The sequence below is a fragment of the Vipera berus genome (genome assembly GCF_964194415.1).
Source record: "Vipera berus genome assembly, chromosome: 3".
In the NCBI taxonomy this organism is placed as follows: Eukaryota; Metazoa; Chordata; class Lepidosauria; order Squamata; family Viperidae; genus Vipera; species Vipera berus.
In genome coordinates, this window is record NC_138204.1 from 173,617,725 (window position 1) to 173,633,618 (window position 15,894).

Consider the following 15,894-nt stretch of genomic DNA (forward strand, 5'->3'; position numbering starts at 1 on the left):
ACTGTGTTGTTGTTCGTGGACGGTCTGCGTGCCCCGTTCAGTAGCTAGGTAGTTTGCTAAAGAAGGACTGCTGGTGTTAAAAGGCTGTGCAGTGAGAGGCGCCGGGAGTTTAAAAAAAAACAACAACAACACCATCAGAAACCCTCGCAGTTCTCTGGGTCCTACTTACTCCTCTTACTTTGGAAGAGGGATCTGGCGATTCTTCCTGAGCCATAAGCACTCCTGATACTTTGCGGGAAATCCCCCCACGAAGTGGAAGACAGAAGAGGGAGAATTTCCTCCACACCTGTGAACTCACTTATAGAGATGAGGCAGGATGCCTGCCTTTGGGGTTGAAGAGAAAGATTGCAGTCTCACCTCGTTTATTCGTTTATTCATTCTTAATTATTAGGATAATGACCCTGTGTGTGTGTGTGTGTGTGTCTGTGTGTCAGACTAGAATAAGAGCACTTCTTTTCTGATTGTGGAATTCAAAGTCCATAATGTGCTCGTTTTATTTTTAAGCTTATGCAAATAAAAAGTGGCTATTTTTAAAGGGGTATCTCAGGTTGGAAATAACAGTGATGTGAGAACACTTTTCCCGGTAGCTGTGTGAGAAATGCTGTTTGTGGCATATGAATAACTTAGCTTCAGTTGTATCTTCATGTCTAAGAAGCAGTGCTACTTCCTTGGCTAATATGAACTTGCCAAGCACATTTTTCCACAATATGTATGTAAAAGTGGGAGAAATATCCAGGACATTCTCCATATTTTTCTAAGTCTGCAGAAAAAGAAGGCATATCTCTAAGCAAAGAATTCAAGAATCTGTCTTCCTTCTAATCCTCACATATTGGTGAAACTAATATTCCAGAATGTACCCACTTTCTGGTATATTTGTGTTAGATGTCAAGGGATTTTCTTGCATAGATCGACTTTATCCAAGATATCCTTTCTATCTCCTCAAAAAAATAATTATATTTCTCAAATACATTTTTCTCCGGAGTTTGTCAGAAAATATAAATGTGTCTTTTCGTTCTTACCTATTCCTCTGTGGTATGTTGCATTTTCTAAAAAAACATGATTTTCAATTTGGAATAGTGGTCTTTGAATACTGAAAATTAAGATGTTGTACTTTCTGGGAAAATGCCATTTAATTAAATGGGATTTACTTCTATGTAGATAAGATTGTAGTTGTAATATAAATTGTTATTATAGTATTGTTATATGTAGGATAATATTGCTGTACATAATGGTGGGTATATTTTATGAAGTTTAGTTTCAGGAAATAAGTTGAAAATAGCTTCTTATTGTAAAGCTAAGAACTGTTTTAGTAGTTCTGTTAAATTTTTGGTAACTTATCTGTGATGAAACTCATTTGTTCCTGTGTCATGTCTGTTACCATGGTAATATATAATTCCCAAAGACAGTAAAATGTATTTATTAGTATCAGATATATTGTAGCCTATTTACATTATTTGTCTCCTGACTGTCTATAGTTTAATAGGAAGGCTATTTTATTTTTCATCTGTTGTACAACATAACAATCTGCACTTCACACTTAGAACTATAGATTACCGGTATCCTCTTTTTTGGTCCATTCGTGTCAGGTTTTACCCTCTGGTGACTGACGGAACTGGCCCTGCAGTTTTCTTGGTGAAGTTTTTTATTGCGTCTTACCTTGGGCTGAGAAAGAGTGACTGGCCCAAGGTCACCTATCTGGTTTTCATGCCTAGGGCAGGTCTAGAACTCATAGTCTCTCAGTTTCTAGCATGATGTCTTAACCACTTAACCAAACTGATTCTCTATAGATCAAACAAGTCAAACTCACAACATCACATGACGTCGTGCGACGTATCAAAACTTTTTCCCCATTGCTGGCAATGGGGTGGGCACGGTTTTGTCGGTTTTGTCGTGACACATCCGGCCTGTGGGCTGGGAGTTTGACACCTCTGTTATAGATAGTCTACATACAAATAATGCAAAATAGCCTATGTTCAGCTTAACAAGCTTACACTGAAATTAAGTTCACACAATTCCCATTGAACTATAAGACCTCGTCTTATAGTTGAGTTAAGATTGCATTATATTGGATGGATTGAATTATACATTTTGCCATTTTGTTTCTAAAGACTTTTTAAATTTTTATATATGTACATTTTATATATGTACATTATATATAGTACATTCATAAATGTACTAATGAAACAAATGAAAATAATTTCTTCAGGGTCCCCAAATGTTTTGAACCAGTTAGCATATTTAGAATTTTGAAAGTGTGTTATGGAATCTCAAAAAATGATTGTCAACATGGTGATGGCCAATCACAAAGTATCTGTTTGCAAAATGTAAACCAAGCTCTGGATTGCAGTCATCAGTCACATTATTTTCTAAGAATGTTTCTGGGATCTATACAAACCAAAGATATTTTTTATAGTTTCCCATTAATATTTTACTAATTAAAGGAATATTTAAAAATTGGTAAGACAAAGTGCCAAAGAACAGGTTGGGTCTGTTACCACCAATGGGTGCCATACGTGATGTTTCTTATAATAGCTTTTATTTTTATGACAAAAGCTGATTATGTGCTATCAAGTTGCACATAATGCTGACCATTTTAAGCCAATAATTCTATTATAGTGCAGTTTCATATACAGGGTTAGATGAAGGCTGAAAGACAATCCTTTTGTACATTTCAACTCAGGTCCTGATACGAAAGAGAACTTTGATACTTTGTGTGTATGCTGTGATAACATTTTTAAAGACTTTCTGAACTATCTTGAAAGTAAGTTAATCTTATATAGTTCCTATTAAGGTCAGTGTAAAACACCTGATCATGACTAATCCAGCTAACTTTTTACTGGTTCTAACCCTATGAAATTGCATCACTTTTAATATTTAAAAGTTCGTCCAGTTCTTTACTTCCTGGAGGAACATCCATAACAAGCCACAATGTCAAAATGCCATAGCACTAAGGATATAACTTACCGTAGTACTTGTATTTGACATCTGACACAAGTATATAACTTATGTCATTTATATCATGATCTGGGTCATCATATGTTCCCTACACTCGCTCTCTATGGATGCCTATGCCCCTTCCCTGTGTGCAAATTTTTACTGTATATATTAATTTTACTTCTGCATACTCTGTATCCATCTGCATGGCTGTTAACTTCCCTTCACTTTCTTTTTCCTTTTTTTCTGGGCAGTTTCATTTCCAGTTATCCACATGTATGCTTGTCACTACCCATCAATCAAGGGTGTTAAAAACATAGGACCTTGATGAAATTTGGAAAAAATGTATCTGCAAAATGCATGCAAAATCATTAATGTGTCATATTCTTCCTTGCTGCTGCTGCTTCTCCCTAATTTGATAATCACAGAAATAACCAATAAAATCTCATCCAATATGTACTTTCTAAAGAGTTTAAAAACTGTCAAATTTGTAATGGAACTGTATTGCCATAAGAGAATTACATAAATAATTATTGAATGGTCCAGTAGTATTTTAAAAGCAGTGAAGATGTAGTTGGATCTGTGTGTAGTAGTAAAAGAAGTTATGCCATGTAGGAAGTTGTCTTTAATCCTTGAAATTTCTAGTTAAGACAGGATAGGAAGATTATTATCTACTAAATGATCATGAATTAAAATTCCCAATATTATTGGACTTTTCTGGCTGGAACTATTAGATATTGTATCTAGCAATTTCTGATGGTCTACGAATTTCTCATCACTGAGTTACAGAATTTGTGACGAAGTTATGTAGGCTTTGTAAACTATCTTTACAATCACATCTGAAATGCTGTTTGATCTAAGTCAGGGGTGTCAAACTGTCAGATGTTTACATTTATTCCACTACTTACAACCATAACTGGGCCTGGAATCTTAATAGTTAAGCAAAGTGTTTTTAAGTGAGATGCCACATGACTACTTTGTTTTAACAACTGCAATCCCAGCATTCACAGTTGTGGTTGTTAAGTGACCATAAAGGTCAAGTGGAATGCCTGGGAGAGGGCCCCAGCCTTCCAGGCATGGTGGGATGGAGATTGGGTGTGGGTATTGCACCCTGGGCCTCTTTCTGATCTACAAAGCCTGAGAGTCCCAGGTCCTTACCAGTCCCCCCATGCCCAGGTCAACTTTTGCATTGTTCTGCAACTGCCGACCTCCAAGGCCACCTGCTCCATCCTGCAAGTGGGCCCCATTCCTTTGATGGTTCTGAAGGCCCGTTCTCCAAATTGCACAATTTGGAACCTTCCAAATGATCACAAGAATGAAGATGTTTGCTAGTGTTTTCACCAGATTTGAGATCAGTTTTGTAGGAATCCACCCAAATTTGGTGAAAATGCTAATGAACACCATTGCTCTGGAAGGGTCAGAAGGCTGGTATTCACTGGCATTTTCCCCTCCCCAAACATGAAAGCCAGCCTTCTGAGTCTTTCTACATTTGGGGAGGGGAAAAGGTAGCAAATGTCAGCTTTCTGAAAGGCTCAGAAGTTTGGCATTTGCTATCATTTCACCAGATTTGGGGTTCATTCTTACAGTCCTTAGGAAAATTTTACCTTCGTGTATGGAGGGAAAAGGAAATCACTCAGTACACTGTAGGAAGGAACCTTGAATCCTCTATTCCAGGGATCCCCAACCCCTGGTTTGTGGACCAGTACCGGGACACGGCATGCTGGCAACCGGTCCGCACAAACAAGGAAAGCCCCATCCACAGGTAACAGGCAGCACACAAAACCACACACCCTCTGGGCCGTGGAAAAACCTCTCCACGTAAGTGGTTCCTGGTGCCCAAAAGGTTGGGGACCTCTACTCTATTCCCTCAGCTTGAAACCTTTCCTACCAGTTTTCCCATTCTGGGGAAACTGAACAAAGAAGGTGGCAAATGATGATCACATGATAGCAGAGGATTTGGCAATTGATTGTCAGTGCAAACAAGCTGCCAAGCGCCTGAAATGTGGTTAAATGATCATGGGGCATGTGTGTGTGTGTGTTGTTTTCATTTATAATGGCCCGAGATGCTTTACGGGCTGCAAAGCACCCATTCTGAGCCCATCATAAATGCTCATATGTTGAGGTCATAAATTGAGGACTACTTATAATCTGGGATGTTTTTGCAGAGGATCATTCTATAAAGTATTTACTAATAGACATATTTCTGGCTTTATTGAATCAACCACCATTCTAAACAGTCACTAAACAGTTGAGGCTGGTATATTCTTCAGCAATGACACTGCAATTATTTGATCAATGCTTATACTTCAAAATGGAATGAATTCTGCATTTCTGCATACTTACTGCACCCTCCCCCACAGACGGGGCAGATGAACATACAAATGTAAAGCATTCTTGAATGTAGCAAAGGCATTTCCAGCTACAAGGTATCCTGTGTTGCTAGCAGGTTAAAGATCACATGAAAATTAGAGTTACATTTATCAGTGCAAAAGGGTTTTCTTTATTTTTGATACATGTGTGAGCATATATACTTTTAGTATATTGTTAAATGACATGAAGTAATCTGCAACTATTCTGTGGCACATCTAATCTAATAAGCCTGATCTAGTTCTCCTATATGCAATTAATACATTATATATGTGTAATCACCTATTGATTATTATATCATTTCATTTTTATGTATGTAGTCATCAATTGAATTGGATTTTAATTTCATGTATACCACAACTGAGGCAGAAATTATAGCCAAAAGCATTTCCTTGAATTCTCCTCTCTGACTTCTTATTAGCATGCTTATAATTTACTTTAAAAATCATGTATTATTGTATGTGTAATATTATTAATGAGAACAACTTGGATTCTTTTTCACTGAGAAGAGATACAATTGTTGCAAATAAAAACTAATAATTTGATAGCACATGCTACAGCTTTTATTTATTTACTTACTTTTTAGTGGTATATCACCATATTTCATTTGGATTCATGTGTTATCATCCTCAAAATTATGTCAAATCTTGCCACCAATTTTTAGCAGTTGCACTGCCAAAATTTAAAAATATGATTGGAACATGCTCCAAAGACTGGTTTAAACCTATAGTTAGATGAATAATTTAGTATCTCAACTTAATATCTCCTGACAGACAATGCGAAATTCCGAAGTACAAGTTGACAGAAAGGAAAACATGCTCTATAAATGTGTTAATAATTTGATGATACAAGCAACTTCCTTTATTATTTGTGTGTCTGAGATGAGTTTATTTTCTGCCTAAAATCACATTCTTTATATTTATGCCAATAAATTTGCAGTTTTAATTGCTAAAGCATGATTTTATATCATGTGGGAATGTGGCCTAAACCAGGAAGAGACAAGCGGAATCCAAAGTATTTATGTAAATGATTGTTCATGGAAATATCCCATCTTACTGCATTCCAATTTCAGCTTTTCTTCAGAACTAAATCTTTAGAATCATCTCTGTGAACTCTGTATAACCACAATTTGCATTTTGCTTTTTGGAAATACAAAAAAAGAGCAGATAAGGGTCTGTCTTTCAATAAGACACTTTGTTTTTTAGTTTTGTACATTTAGAATATGTGGCAAAGCTTTTTAAATTATTCTCCTGAAAACCTGACTCTGTTCATAAGTACGGTTTACCCCATTTTTGGTCTTCTAGTTTATGCTATTATAATTTTCTATTATGCCATTCTTTTGTATGAATTTACTAATTAGGTTTCCACCCATTTTATTCTGAGATAAAGCACGTGGCTGTAAATTTTTTATTCCTAAACCTATTAGAAATATTGTAGGCCTGTATTGCCAAATATTTTTTTAAGAGAATGGACTAATGTTATGATATTAGCTGCTCCAATTAATACAGTTAAGCTACAATGTGGTTTTTAGTATTGTTACATAACATGTTTATTTATTTGTCAAAGTCTATATGCTATCTATACTTCTGATTTTAGAGAATTTACAACATATTTCATATGTTACAACACTTATTTCATGTTATAATGTGTTCACTGGTAAACATCTGATAGTTTTTTCTAATTTATTTTTTATTTTATTTAATTAATTGCTTATATTATTATTGTTAGAGATTGTGGGTTCTGGTGTCATTTTGGGCACAAACCATCTAGGTGACCTTGGGCAATCATTTTCTCTCAGCCCTAAAAAGATGCAGTGGCAAACCACTTCTGAAAAACTTTGCCAAGAAAACTGCAAGAATTGAACATGATTAAACAGAGGAATATATTATTATTTTTAATCTTATAGTTGTAAATAATTATGATGGTGAAAATACTTTAGAACATCTTTGCAATGGTTCCAGTCATATTTCTAGTTTTCAAATGCTAACAAAAATCTCATGAATGTATAAATACAAATTTACTGTGCTGCATTTAGTGATCCTTTTCTCTTTTTACAGCATATTCTGCATCACTTAAGCTCCTTGCTTCTGATGGCATTTTTTTTTAGTTTTTCTATTATTATGGGTGATGGTTAGCATCTGACTCTGCCTGACCTAGTGTGAAGCTTAGAATATTCATTTATCAGAAAAACTAAACTTATTGATTCCAAATATCATAGGATTGCCATTACCATTACACAGAGTGAGACAGCTTTTTCTGATAAGTGAACTTTTAAGGTAGGAACTATGGCATTTCCTTTCATCTGGCAAAGGTCTCAAACTCTCCAGCTTGAGCCAAAATCCTTGTTTATTACTGATCAGGCTGAGTTAGTAGCGTTCTCTCAACGTGTGCAACTTATGGCAGAATGAAGCTTACTAAGCAAAAAGTGAGGGAGGCAGCCATCCCTCTTAAACTTTTGAATAGGCATTGTCCAAGTTCTTGTTCCGAATCACAGCTTTTATTTAAGTAAGTGCTATGCAAGTGCCTGTCAAGTGGTGAATGACTGGAAGAAGGTTGTTGGAGAACAATGATGCCTATTATACAATCCGCCTTATACTATATATGTTTTGGCTAGCATCTTCAGATGTAGCGGATGAGATTATCTCATTGCCAGTATTGAAGAAAGAGTTGCAATTAGGATGTAAAAGTGGGGTGGAATAAAGTACATCTTTTGTGAAATGTTTGGGATCAATTAGTATATGAAGGATGATGAAGAAGAGATTCCTGGCACATAAGACATTAGAAAGATTGGATGTCCAGAAGTAAAACAAAATGGTTGAAATAATCAGACTATACAGAAGAGTGAAAAAATGGTGATCTGAGTTGGTAGAAAATGAAATATGGATGCACACAATCAAATAGAAGGAAAAATGCAAAAAAAATCTTCACAACACCTATGAACAGGAAGTCCTGTATATTATAGTGGTTAAAAGGGAAAATGCTATAAAAATGTTCAAGAATCAGTGTGTTTAAACTCATGGAATAAATGAAATAAATAAAACTAATTATTCAACAGCTTAATAAGCATGGATCAAAGAAAAGTGGGTGATGAAAATGTGATATTAAAGAAAGGTGGAACTTAGAGGAAAAACAGTATTACTATGGAACAGGTAGATTTCTAAAGGGCTGGATGCTAATAGTAGGAAGAATGTGGGAAGGGTATGAGAAGAAATACATGGTAACGACAGCATGTAAATATGAAAGCACGGACAACAGAAGTAACAGTAACTTTTCAATCTCTTACGTACTATTCAACATGTTTTTTTGTGAATTTTACAAATCACTATCCTGTTTTCACTATAAATATTCTAACGGAATGACTTTCAAAATTACAAAAGGTCATTAAAAGTGATAAAATTTAAAAATCTGGAAAAAATGAAATGTTTTGGATGTTTAAAATCTTGAGATTAATAAAAAGATTTGATATACATCTACTGTAAATTAATACTAAACAAATCCCCTTAATAAGATACTAGAAATAGGTATGTACTGATAGAAGGGAATAATTGTAGCTCAGGATTTTTATTTTTATTTATTTTATTTTTATTACATTTACATCCCGCCCTTCTCCGAAGACTCAGGGCGGCTTACAAGCGTTAGCAGTAGCCTTCATTCTATGTATATGCCTGTTTATTAGGGCTTTCACACACACCCCCAAGCGGCATTATTACAAAGTCAGCTTAATTGCCCCCAACAATCTGGGTCCTCATTTTACCTACCTCGGAAGGATGGAAGGCTGAGTCAACCTTGAGCCTGGTGGGATGCGAACCTGCACTAATTGCAGGCAGCTGGTGTTACTTAAGGAGGCATTAGCCCACTGCTCCACCAAGGCTTGTCCTTGGTGCTCTCTGTGCTTGGTTGTTTTCTTTCAGTTCCTTTCAGTTGTTTCATTACCAAACTAGATAATAGCGTCATTGCTAGTGAGGAGTGGGGTTTGGTCTTATTATATACTAGTCTCTATGTATATGTATATGTATATGTGTATGTGTATGTATAGAAACACACACACACATACATATACGAATGGCTTGTCAGTGTATAAAATGAGAGCAAACTTCACTCCTTACTAACACTGATGATGTTACCTAGTTTGGTAATGAAACGTTTACAAGAAAACAACAAAGCTCAGAGAACACCAAGGACTCCACAGTTCAATCCTGAGTTACAATTATTCTCTTCTACAGTATCAGTACATACCTATTTTTATGTTGACTCTACTCAGTGAATCAAACTGACAGTTCAGTTAAAGTTTGAGTGATTCACGCTTGCATAATAACAAGTGGGTAGAAAATGATGAAAGAATCATAGGAGACAACTGTAAATCCTTCATTTGCAAACAGCAGGTGTAATGAAGCATTGTTAATAAATAGATTTTGGCAACATGCAGCTGAAATCCTTAAAGCTATTAATTTATTCTTTTCTAAACATTTACATTATACCGTATACTTAAATGAAATTTTGTAACTTGCATGGATACTCATAATTATAACTTGGTTTTTAAAAAACTCAAATTTCAGATTATAGTTTACAAGTTAGAGACCAGGAATACTAATATATTCATAATAATTTTTTTATCAAACTTACTATTTTAGTCACAAGAAATATATTTGGTTTGATATAATTATATTGATAGAATATTTTTTTCTCTTGTTATGTTGCCCTCATATGTAGATTTTCTTGGAAACATTGGGAAATCCTTTTAGACATGCCCTTTAAACTTGGAAAACATGAGCAGAAGACTGTAAGGAATACTTCTCTGAGCAATTGAAATCTACTGACATAATGTGGATATAGTCTATTATGCCTTATTAGAGGTTAGTTGATATTTTTAGATAAAAAAATTGCATCAATAGAAGAGAACCCAGTACTGCTGATGTTACCTGCTTTGGTAATGAAATGTCTGCAAGGAAACCACCAAGCTCAGAGAGCACCAAGGACCCCGCAAAAAACTGCATCATTTAGCATTCTAGCAATTATCACAAATGGATATGTTTGTGTCCTGTAGACTCAAAACTACCTTTGATATACATTGAAGCCTTAGCATTTTGCTAGTGTGAGGGTGGAAGTTTGTTCTCCGAGCTTGTGGGTTGGTTTCCGGATGATTTGTTACCAGGCTAGGTAACATCTTCAATGGAGTTTAGGGGATGTCAGTGTTGGTGCTCTGCTTATAAGGGCTTTGTGTGGTCAGTAGGTCTTGTGATGTGGAGGTCACAACAGGTGAGGGTCACATTCAGGTGAGGGTCTTGTGATGAGGCAGGTGTGGATCACATCAGGTGAGGGTCACTAGGAGGTGAAGTGCTGGTTAAGGGGGTTAGTTGAGGGTTGGTGCCATCGCTGGTTGGCTGGGCAATTGATTTGAATTCTGAGAACTTCATAGGCTGTTTGAAGGTCAATATGTCTGTTGATAAAATTGCTTGTGTAGTACCAGGCTTTGATAAGCTCGTGTGCCTGGTAGGTGATAGTGTAGTTGATGATTCTTGTATTGCTCCAATCAAATTGGTGCTATTCAATGTCAGTGTGGGTAGAGATTTGGGATTGTGGTGTTTGACTGCCAGCTGGTATTCATGGATTCTGTTTTTTAATTGATGTGATGTTTGTTCCCTTGTAGAATTGTTTGCAATTGGTACAGTTGATTTTGTAAATTATATTGTTTCTTTCATCCTACGATATCTTGTCTTTGGTTCTGGATAATTCCTGTGGAGTGTGGCTGTGACTTTGCAGGCTACTGCTATTCTCAGAGGTTGGAGAATTCTGGCTGTCATTTCTGATATCCATTTTATGTATGGTAGGGTTAGTTTTTGCATGGTGGTTGGCTGTGTAGTGTGTTGTAGTTTGGGTTCTGTGTCATTTGCTAAGCCCTCCAATTTTGATCATATGACTATAGGAATGCTATAACAATCTTAACTGTGAAAAATGGTTATAAGTCACTTTTTTCAGTGATGTTGTAACTTTGAACAGTCACTAAACACACTATTGTAAGCCGAGGACTACCTGTAATTCCATTCTCGGCTAGATCACAAAACAAACTGTAAGTATAAGTACAATAATATTTAAACTTAGAAATGAAAAGCAACAGTGAAAAAACCCAAGCCCCAACTAAAATACAACTAATTCAGTCAGATCCATCCATTTCAACCAATGATGTTCATTCCTAACTACACTTCCCAGATTCACTTGCTTGTGAGATGAGCATCTATATAAATTAGATAAGAGATAAATATGATGAAATGTATTCTGCGACAACACAGCACAAGTTTAGCTCCTTTTGTCCTTGTGTTGTGACATCTAATGCGAGAACATAAGGGACAGAGTTTGTGTTGCAACATAAGATGGATGCTTTTGTCGCTTGTTCCTTTTTGCCCACTAAATCTTTGCAGGAACTTTTGTTTTTAGTACTAGAGTCTGTACTTGCCCCTTTGTTTTAGCAGGGGCTTCAGTGAAAGCAAGATAGTGTGCTCTCCCAGTTTGCAGGTATTTATTTTGAGGAACAATTTCTTATCCAGTAAATGCAGCTTAGCCTATTTTTAGCGTATCAGAGGGTCTGTGCAACTTCGTCCATATTTATGTGCTATGTCACATGTTGTATTGATATAGAATAACTGAAGATAGGATCATGTTTCAGACTTCATTCAGATGACACATTTCGATGGCCTTTATTCTGGTGATAAATAAAGCAGCCTATGAAATGTGAAGTAAGGGGCTTAGCTGCATAGATGATACAAAGCCAATATTCTTTTACTAGAAAATGTATTGTAATATTATCAGTAAGAATTTCCATGAGTAGCTATAGAAAATGCATCAAAACATAGTATTTATTTATTTATTTGGTGGACTGTAGAAACTGATTTATAATACATTAATGTCTCATAGCAAACGATAGAATAACTTGCAGATGCTTTTTCTACCTTACTTTAGGAAGATAAATGTCATAATCTGATGGATGATTTTTGTCAGAAAGCTAACCATTATCCATTTAACAAAAACACCACTGACAGCTAGGAAAAGGATATTTATGTCTAAAGGTTTCTTGCTATACTTGCCTCAAATTCAGAATCCTGATTTGTTATATTTAGTTTCTGAACGTGAAGTAAAAAAAATGATCTGTGCCAAAGAAAGAAAAGACAATGTTAAAATGCGATGACTTAATGACTGATAGTTTCATACTTTTATGATTTAAGAGTAAAGAAAAAATAAAAGGAAAAAAACGCTTTTAGGCACTACAATGCATTACAATGAAACCATCAAACAAAAAGAGGGGAGGAGGACTAAGGAGTTGGCAGGTGATCGAATGGCTAGAGCAGGGGTGTCAAACTACCGGCCTACGGGCCGAACGCATCGCAATGAAACCGTGCCCACCCCATTGCCGGCAACGGGGAAAAAGCTCCGATACGTCACGCGACGTCAAATGATGTCACGAGTTTGACATATCTGAGCTAGAGGTAAAGTGAGTAAAGTGAGGTAGAGCTGCAGGAATGACAGGGATGTTGGGGATGAAGAGTGATTAGAAAGTAAGATGATCAAGGCCCAGTAAGTACTTCATTGGATCAGTGGTGAAGGAGAAAGAGAACTAAGTGGCTGAGATTGGAGACTTCAGCTGTAGCTAAACAGTTAATTATTGCTTAGATCAGAGATTTTCAAATCTTATGATACTGCAGTTCCCAACATGCCGATGAATTTGATAGTACTTCTGGCCCTGCCTATGTAGGCCTAGTCAGCACTGGTTTTGCTCTAAATTGTAACCCACTCTCTAATTAATTCAGAAATTGTACTCCAAGTTAAGAACCATTGGCTGGTAGTGAAAACTAGTCACTTAAAGACTTAATTTTTTTCTTCTTGACAAAACAGAATGTGGGAAAAATTCCAAAATAAAATTGTTTAGCAGGTAGAGTTGACAGTTAAAAAAAGAAACCAATGTAATTGAAGTAATGTAACTATTTGGGAAAATGGTTTACCCATTAGCTTCCATGGAGGGAAAGACTTAACTACTCTCACAGATTTTTCCCTTCATGGATACTAATTCATTGTTACATAGGAGAACTAATTTAGAGTTTTTGTTATATGTATACAGTTGGTTCTTCTGGTTGATTTTGCAAATCATTCTCCCTTTAGGTGAATTCCAACATTGTTGCTACATAGAACATTTCTCCATCTACACTGTCTTCTAATTCATAAGATATAGGGAAAAAAGAGACCCATATAAAACTTAAGTAGTAATGGAGAGAACTTATTATATAAGGACAATGCTCCTTACAACCATTGGACCATATTGGACCAATTGCATTGATAGAAAGTTTAGAAATGAAAGGATTTCTCTAACTGTATTGTCTTTTATTCTCAAACTTTATTAAATTTCAAGAGAAGATAAAGTAGAAGGAAATGGAAAAAAGTTTAAAGAAAAAAAATGAAAGGGTAAAAGCAAAATTGGGAGTGTAGGAAAAGGAGAAAAAAAGAATAATTTTCAGTTTTCTTCAGTACAGATACAACTATACAGTAAAATTTTGATGTAGGATTAACGATAATACACAGTATTTCTGTAATCATAAACAATTCTAATCATTAAATCCCAAAGTTCATTTCATTTCTTTCAGTTTTAGGCAAAAAATCCCAAAGTATAAACAAAGCTAGACAGTCTTAATCAAAGTACAGGTAGTCCTCGACTTAAGATAATTCCCAAAATTTCTGTTGCTAAGTGAGACATTTGTTAAGTGAGTTTTGTCCCATTTTACAACCTTTCTTGCCATATTTGTTTAGTGATTCACTGCAGTTGTTAAGTTAATGACACAGTTGTTAAGTGAAATTGGCTTCCTCATTGACTTTGCTTGTCAGAAGTTGCAGAAGGTTATTACATGACCCCGGGACACTGTAACTGTCATAAATATGAGCCAGTTGCCAAATATCTAAATTTAGATCACATGACCGTGGGGATGCTGCAACTGTTGTGAGAAAAACAGCCATAAGTCACCAGTGGTAGGATTCAAATATGTGAACAACCAGTTAGTTCTCTGTGTGGATGCTGCTTCCGGAAGTCCATATCTGGGCCTGGGCAACAAAAAATTAGCTACTGGTTCTGTGAAGTGGTGCGAACCGGCTGAATCCCACCACTGTAAGTCACTTTTTTTCCAGTGTTGTTGCAACTTCAAAAGATCACTAAATGAACTACTGTAAATTGAGGACAATCTTGCCTACAAGGAGTTCTAAAGAATCAAGGGGAGAAGCAGATGGATGGTCAGGTGATGGTTCAGATGTCCAGGAGTCTAAATGTGGGTTGTCAGCCAGCCTGGGTTCAAAGGAGTAGAATTTCTACAGGCAACAGGTTCTAGAGACAAATCCATAGTTCAGTAAACAAAGCAATTGTTTCCAACAAAGGTTTGCTAGCAATGATAGTTCTTAAAAATGCCCAGTGTGTCATAAGCAACCAAGCAAGAAAATGCCCTTGATAGGCAAGAAATCACAGTAAATACCTTTGTGTTGCTTGACATTCCATGTGATGTGTTCTAGGGATAAGGGGAGGACCTGAATCTGGCCCATCATTACTTGACTTGCATGTTTCCTAACTCTGTCAACCCTGATGCTTGATTGCTAGTTTCCTCCTGAGACTGGTGTTCCATTCAGGACTTCCAATGTAGCACACTCTTGCTCTTCCTGGAACACATGCAGCATGTCCCAAGCTGCGTCTTTCAGCTTGGAGTCTTCTGAATCTAAACTGGTCATGAGAAATTCCATCTAAAATGCTCACACAGGTCCTGTCCCCCTAAACTACTTTTGGATTTACCAGACAATAATTTAATAATTTAATTTAATTTAATAATTTAATTTGTATACCGCCATTCTCCCGAAGGACTCAGGGCGGTGAACAGGGCAATACATAATAAAAAACAGGATACAAAAATTTAAAAGTAATTAAACAACAATGCCCGTAATAAACTAATACATATTAAAAGTTAAAACCGATTATAAAACCCAACCCCAATAGCCACCAGGAAGAGTATTTCTTGTTTTCTATCAAAAGGAAAGGAGGTCACATTTGAGCTTCATCTCAATCTCCCATTTCATGCTTATCAACCTTAATGAACTGCCTGATCTGTTTTTATATGTAGGAAAGGGAATACAACTCTGATGGCTTAGACAGAAAGATGGAATATTGGTTTGACTCAGAAATGAGGGAGGAGAATGGAAAACTGTTAAGAGAAAAGGTCGTTGCATGTTAAGAAAAAGTGTGAGAAAGAAATTCAAAACAACTCCGCATTAACTGTGTTGTGTATGACATGAAGTAAAGAAGGCTTTGTCCAGCTTTCAATATTCTGTTATAATACAATACAACGAGGTAAGAATCCTAAGACTCTTTTTTCCCCCCTGATCTTGCAGATCGTGAAGGGCTAACATTGTAGAAAATGTCAAATAGTTTCCTTTAGTATCTATGAAAACTTTGTCAGTGTTTCCATCTCAGGTACAAAGCATCGCTGCTAAGAATTGCATTTCTTCAGTTACAGATATTTTCACTTTTACCAAAATAACCTGAGATAAATCTATGTGTTTATCTACCTTAAGAGTTAT

The 15,894-nt window shown here is 36.0% G+C and overlaps 1 protein-coding gene across 1 annotated transcript in view; it reads left to right on the forward strand.

Moving 5' to 3' along the window:
* Positions 1-15,894, forward strand: part of ASXL3 (ASXL transcriptional regulator 3) — a gene marked incomplete at both ends in the record, with an annotated part of 124,716 nt that overhangs the window by 352 nt on the left and 108,470 nt on the right. The gene's annotated exons all lie outside the window — the stretch shown is intronic.